The 7,672-nt window shown below is 34.4% G+C and overlaps 1 pseudogene across 1 annotated transcript; it reads left to right on the top strand.

The window, feature by feature from the left end:
- The first annotated feature begins 6,000 nt into the window (after nucleotides 1-6,000).
- On the top strand, nucleotides 6,001-7,271 carry LOC143618470 (senescence-specific cysteine protease SAG39-like; annotated as a pseudogene). The gene is made up of 2 exons (XR_013151016.1): nucleotides 6,001-6,502; nucleotides 6,589-7,271. The product of XR_013151016.1 is annotated as a senescence-specific cysteine protease SAG39-like (transcript).
- Nucleotides 7,272-7,672: the final 401 nt, after the last annotated feature.

Here is a 7,672-nt window from a genome sequence, read left to right as displayed (position 1 = left end):
GAGTCAGTAAACAGGTCAACATTTGTATTTATAGTAAATCTTAAGGATGGTTAATAAATTCCTTAATCAATTGAGCCATTAATGATTTAAATATTGTAAATTGATATTAATATATTTGGTCAATTTTATATTTACGTAAAATTTATTAGTTCTAATTTTATATTTATGTAAAATTTATGTAAAATAATGATTAGTTAACCGATTGACTGATCATCCGTAATTATAGTAAAAAATTAATGATGCTAAATCATATACTTAATCAAATAATCAAATAAGCTACAATAATTAATTCAAATTTAGAAATTCCGTAATTATACAATTTCCTTAACCAATTTCTTTAACCAAAGGGGTGATTTTTTCTTAAATTTTACGATAATAGTACAAAGCCGGTCAATTTATAGTAGAACCAATTATATTAAAGCTAAATTCATATTCTCTCTATATTGAATCCTATTGATGAAATATATATTAATTATCTAAATTATATATTATATACTATCTAAAAAACCATTAAACCTATTGAGAAACTCATCAATAAAAAATAATAACATAAAATTAGTTTCAAAACATATTTATACCTATAGTATACATAATAAATAAATCATAATTAATTATTAATTATAATTATTAAGTAGAAACATAATTAAAAAAGATTCAAAATTCAAATTCAAAATTAAACATTAAATGAAAGATGAAAGAGAATACTTTAAGAGAATTGATTAATCTTATTTTAATTTATTATTGATTTATTTAATTAAGATGAAAAATAAAGAAGCTATTGATATACATGGAAATTCTAGTGAACAACCAATAGAAAGGGGGGATTTTGACGTAAAGCATATTGCTTTAATAGTATAGCTAGATATATATAGATATAGATATATATATATATATATATATATAGTATATATATATATATATATATATATATATATAAAGGATCTAATACAATAATCCCTAATCGTACATTACGTACGCGACTCGGTATCCCGTTGATTTCAAATTACACGCGGTGGGTGGCAATACTGTAATTTTCATCAAATCTGATTCGCTGCTCCCATCGATTCCGTCCACCTTCACCATGACCGTTCAGTAATCCGTCGCCATCCAACGATTCCATCCACCGGTCCACCATCCAACGATTCCGTCCACCCGTACACCATCTTCCTCCGTCATGACTTGTTCACAGGTCAGTTGATAAGATTGACGCAATTGAAATTGAAATTGTTGAACTAATTGATCAATTAAACTTTGAAATTAATCCAATTAATCATCAATGTGAAGTTTCAATTGATCAATTTTGATTTTTGAGTGATGGGTTTTAATTGAACGTTTTAAAGTTTTAAGCGTCATTTGCAAAAACCAGTTGCAGATGTTCTATTTTGTTCATATGATCGAATCGATGATCAAATTGACGGTCGATTGATAATTGTTTGATGATTACAAGATTATATGAAGTGATTTTAGTGTTCAATTTCATGTTTCAGGTGTTTTAATTTTTTTTGTTAGTTTAGAAGTTCTGTTTAGAAGTTCTGAACTTCTAACTTTTTGAACACCCAGATTAGAATGTTTAAAGATGTTCGTTTTTTTAACACCCATAACTTCATTGAACGTATTAGAACGTTTAAAGATGTTCATTTCTTTTAACACCCAAAACTTCATTGAATGTATTAGAACGTTTTAAAGATGTTCTTTTTTGGTGAGAACGTTTGAAGGTCTTCAGTTTTGTTTCAGAACGGTTTAAACATAATATTTTGAACACTAATCAGAGCTCGATTGAATGCATTATTTATGCAATTCCATAATCGATTGATGAATCTAAATACTTCTAGTGTAAGGCCCCGTTACCGGTAGCCTTACTTTGGTGTTGGATTTACTCATAAACGCAGTTCTAAATATCAGAGTTAATAAAAACTTTCGCAGAATAATAAAACTTCAACCATAACATTTTACATAACCATCAAATCATGTCTTATAAAAACATTCGTAGTCAATTAAAAGCAAAACATAGTCTTTAAACATCACAACATTTCTTCGAGATGCCAGTATCTTCGATTCCACGCCATGTGTCTTCAATCACGCGAACTGCCTCAACCTATTTGCCTGCGTGCATACTAAAAGTCAGCTACGCTGAGTGAGTTCTAGTTAATCATATAACTTACTTTTCATTCACATATACGTGCACGAAGGTACGCATTACATACATATCATGTTCAGCATTCGTCCATACACATTCATATCTAACCATACATCATAAAGGGCGTTTTACCCTACATACCTTGGATATTATTAGGGTCCGGGTACCCTCTATCCTCGGATATTATTAGGGTGCCGGTCACCCTTCATCCTCGGATACTATTAGGGTCCGGGTACCCTCCATCCTCGGATATTATTAGGGTCCGGTCACCATTCATCCTCGGATATTATTAGGGTCCGGTACCCTTCATCCTCGGATATTATTAGGGTCCGGTCACCCTTCATACTCGGATATTATTAGGGTCCGGTACCCTTCATCCTCGGGTATTATTAGGGTCTGGTACCATTTCTTTCATAGCTTCATACTATACCTGTTCTTAAATACTTTTCCTGACAATACGTGCAATCTCCGAAGAGCGTTCACGTACCATTAACATATCGTACGTACATTATCCATACATCATATATATTCATACATGCATCTTATCTTACATGGCAATCACATCTTTAGCTACCACCTGACGGTACATGCAATATCCGAAGATCGTTCACGCACCGTCAGGTAATCATCATACATAAATCATACAAGGCATACACTTACCACTTAAAGGTAAGTGTATTAACTATCACATTGAGTATGCACACAGCCCCGAAAACATAACAAGGAAGTGGGACTAGAAACTCACCTGAAGTCGGTTACGTTCACCGTTAATAGTTATTCCTTTATTCAGTTGGGCACGGCTAACTGTATAATAATTTACATGCATCAATTAACTATTGTTACTCATATCGTACATCTATCTTTATATAACCCACAACGAACGGGGGTCTGGGGGCAGCGCCCCTGGCAGCGGGGGTTCTAGGGGCGGCAGCCCCTAGCGGGGGTCCAAGGGGCAGAGCCCCTGGCTGGGGGTTAATAGAATAATTTGCTACTTAAAAGTTCAAGGGCTTATTTGTAATTAAATCATTATTTTCTAAGTCCAGGGACCATTCTGTCATTCTGTTAAACTTCTAATTCGTTACTGGTTCATAGCGAATTGGATTATCCTAGCGAACTGGTTCCTATAATGAATTGAACCCTTAACGAACTGGACTCCTTAACGAATCAGTCCATATAGTGAACCAGTCCAAGTAGCGAATCGGACCTTCTAATTTGTTATTTCTTTTAACGAACTAATCATAACGAATCAAGGGTAATTCGTTACTCTTTTCCCTTAACGAATCAGAGACGAATCATAGGCGAACTAGAGCTAGTTCGCTGTGCCCCCCTTATGCGAATCAACTAACGAATCACCTTCAGTTCGTTAAGTCCCCCATAGCGAACTAGGGTTAGGTCAGGGAATGTCAGAACATTCCCTGACATTCCTTATCCTCGTACCACTATTCCGGCGCCGCCTTTGCCGGAAAGCCGCCGGAAAACCGCGAACACGTCGGAAAAAAACGAGTTTTTTTTCACCGTTTTTCGTCCCGTTCGATCCAGATCTGAGCTAGAGTGACCCCTAAGCTCATCATAGGTTCGGTTTATACCTGATTCCACTCGGGTCTCGTTACTTAAACGGTTTAACGGTGTCGGCTCATCGTTTCGTGACGCATAACTAATGGATTTAAACTCATACAACAAAATACTATCATACCTTGGGTCGGGATCCGTTTCTTCTTCTATATTTCGGCTAGAGAGAGACTAGAGAGAGAGAGAGCTTAAGTGTGTGTTTTGGTGGTGTATAGAATATGTGTAAAATGAGGGAATTAATGGTGATTATGGTTTATATATTTATGGATCATGGGCTTAGCCCATGGTCTTTCCATCTTTCTTTCATACCCAAGTCCATAACCCATATCCATTTAACCCAACACTAGCCCAACTCATATTCTAGTTATCTAAACCGATAACGACCCACTATAAATAAACGAAATTTATTTTATTATTATAACCAAAGGTAGGATGTTACATCTAGACATCAATTCGATTAATTAAATCATCATTTTCTTTTTATCAATTTTGAAGATTTCTTGAGTGTTCAATGACGTTCGATTTTGATTTGGTTTTTGACTTTAGAGATTTCATACTTTAAGCTGTGATTGGAGTTTAGAAATTGGATTAGATTGAGCGACGAGTTCCGAATTTGAATCAGAGTTGATTGTAATCGACGAATTTTGATCGCGAACTACCGTTGGGTTATTTACGAAATTGCCACCACGTTTATTAATCAAACGCTCTAGAATGTCGCGTACCGAATGTACGATAAGCCATTATTGTACGTTAACCCACCCATATATATATATATATATGTATGATTGATTTTCTTTTGAGAACTATTTTGAGTTTTAAGAATTCGAAAGAACTCAACGTAAAAAATTTTTTTTCGAAATTTTTTTACACATGTGTAATACGTAAGTGTAAGTAATGTATAAAAAATTACAGTATTTTTTTACACACCGAATCGACTTTTTACACATGTGTAACTAACGTTTAAACTTGTGTAATTATCAAAAATACTTATTCTCTCTCCTGCTTCATTTTTTAATTAGATTTAATCTTAGCCACATTCAAAATTGAGTTTTTAAAGTTCTTAAAACTCACCATGGTTATCAAAATAACCCTCCCCTATATATATATATATACTATATATATATTTGTAAGTCACTTACGTATTCCCAGATACTTTTAATGCAGGTGTACATACATGTATTTTCAAGAAAATGTGTCGGTTTTAAACAAAACCCTTTGTAAACGAGATTACCTTTAATAAAATAAGTTATGATTATTATTTTCCCGACGCGCAAAATACTTTAGCAAAATACTCTATATTTTGTACAAAGTAATATTATTAACCAAGCTAATGTTTATGGTAAACTTTTTATATGTAATATTTTATATAAAGTAATATTTTGTATAAAGTAATAAAATATTTATATATATTTAAAGCACTATTTTATACACATTAAACTACCCTAAAACCACTTTACCACCTAATTAACACTCACCCAACTCTCTCTCTCTCTCTCTCCCCACACACACACACACCATCTCTTTTTCCACTAACAAATTGAGTATTAGTCATCGAAATAGGGTACGTGAATAGGTTAACAGCGACGGTGTTGACTCGTGAGTATAGGTTTACTTAAACTCTACTAATAATTGAATTTCATGCAACGACGAAAAGCAAAGCATCTATATATCAGTGGAGGCAAGTTGAATGTAATTAGTAGACCACATTAGGTAATTTAGCTTCATGATAGTTTTTAGCATCGCATGATTTGCATTAATAGGTGATAAATCTTATTAGGCTCCGTTTGGTTCCAAAATACTTTGGATGGCACTGGAATGTGACTATTAATTGCTACTTGAAAAATTCCATCAAATAACTGTAGTTTGTTTTGTTTATAAATTTATTAATAAAATTTGGATTAAAAGAAAAAAGCCAAATGACAAGTTAGGAAAATTAGTAAAAGAGGATTATAAAATTGTAACATACGTAGATTTTTAACATATATGTATTTATAATATTCCACAAAGTTACGCGAAAAACAAATTAAATGACAAACTAACTAGATCAAGATGTGGAGACAAAAAGATATTTCAAAAAGAATATCCCAATCAGATAATCATCGACATACCAACGTAGAAGAACCTATATGATAATGACAACAACAAAAAAGGAAGAAAGAACAAATCAAGCTTCAACTTTTTTGGGAAGAAAGTTGCCTTGCCATGCCATGCCAACCACGTAGTGATCTACTTAATTAATCAAACCTCAACACTTTCTACATATTCATACTCTATATATAGACCACATTCCTAAACTCCAGAGTACCTCAGCATTTACCAACTTATTAAGAATAATTATACTCTTCTAAGTGGAAAACAACATGGGTTTATCACACAATACATTAATCATAGTAGCAACATTGTTTGTTTTTTTGTATGTGGGGAGGGCAGGTCACATCTCGTACAATAAAAGAAGAGAACATGATACAAAGGCATGAACAATGGATGGCTCGTTATGGACGTGTGTATAAAGATGATTTGGAGAAAGAAGCACGTTTCAAGATATTCAAGAACAATGTGGCGTACATAGAAGCGTTCGCAACGCTGGCAACCATGCTTACAAGTTGAGTGTCAATGAATTTGCAGACCAAACAAATCAAGACTTTAAGGCTACTCGTAACGGGTTCAAGTTTCCATCTACACCAAGATCGGGTTAAACCACGCCATTCAGGTATGAAAATGTGATCGCAGTTCCATCTAGCATTGACTGGAGGAAGAAAGGAGCCGTTACCCCAGTCAAGGATCAAGGTCAATGCGGTAAGCCCATCACACATTTCAAATTAAAACACCTTTTTTTGTTACGCTTTGTCTTTTTTAAATGTTATTTGTTTTAAAATCAACAGGAAGTTGTTGGGCATTCTCGACAATCGCTGCTACAGAAGGAATTACAGGAATAACCACTGATAAACTGATTTCACTATCTGACCAAGAACTTATGGATTGTGACAGGAGTGGTGAAGACCAAGGATGTGAAGGCGGATACATGGATGACGGGTTTGCCTTTATTGTTAAAAACAAAGGGATCAACACGGAGGCTGCGTATCCTTACAAAGCAGTAGATGCCACTTGCAATACAAAGAAAGAAGGAGTTGCCGCAGCCAAGATCACCGGATACGAAGATGTGCCCGTCAACAGTGAGTCAGCACTGATGAAGGTTGTGGCTATGCAGCCTGTTTCGGTTGCCATTGATGCCGGGGAGTCTGACTTCCAGTTTTACTCAAGTGGTGTTTTTAACAGAAGTTGTGGTACTGAATTGGACCATAGGGTCACAGCTGTTGGGTATGGAACCACTGACGAGGGCATCAAATACTGGCTCGTGAAGAACTCATGGGGTAGGGTTTGGGGTGAAGAAGGTTACATTAGGATGCAGAGAGATGTTGAAGCTAAGGAAGGGTTGTGTGGTATTGCTATGATGGCTTCTTATCCAACTGCTTGATACTTGTAAATATAATTATATATGTGCCTAAAGAAAAAGATGTTGAAGATATGTAACTTGTCCCCTTTAATCATTATGTACATATATTTTCAGATGTGAAATATTGGGCTTGTTTGTAAAAATCAAATTTGTGCGTATTTGATGTTCCAGGTATCTAGGAATAGCTAATATGGAATAGTTTCTGCAACATCGTTAATTACAAGTACTGATGATACATTGTATAACTGAAATGGTCTACATTGCATAACTAAAGTCTAAAACATTATTAAAAATATTGCACAACAAAAACGGGACGATTTCACAAGGACACAAATAACACTGCATATGAGAGCTAATTATATCTATAACAAACCCGGAGCACATATGCAGCTGTATTCTGAAAACATTGACTTATTTGCAAATCTCTTAATAGCAGACCTTCATGTTCCCCTATGATTCCATTTGAGAGGACTAAGGGTAAAATGGTAATATAGCAATTTGCTTAGCATCAT

This window comes from Bidens hawaiensis, unplaced genomic scaffold (assembly GCF_021521415.1).
Source record: "Bidens hawaiensis isolate Kalapana, Puna unplaced genomic scaffold, B.hawaiensis_p1.1 tig00078248_1, whole genome shotgun sequence".
In the NCBI taxonomy this organism is placed as follows: domain Eukaryota; kingdom Viridiplantae; phylum Streptophyta; class Magnoliopsida; order Asterales; family Asteraceae; genus Bidens; species Bidens hawaiensis.
This window is presented reverse-complemented; position numbering and strand designations above follow the sequence as displayed.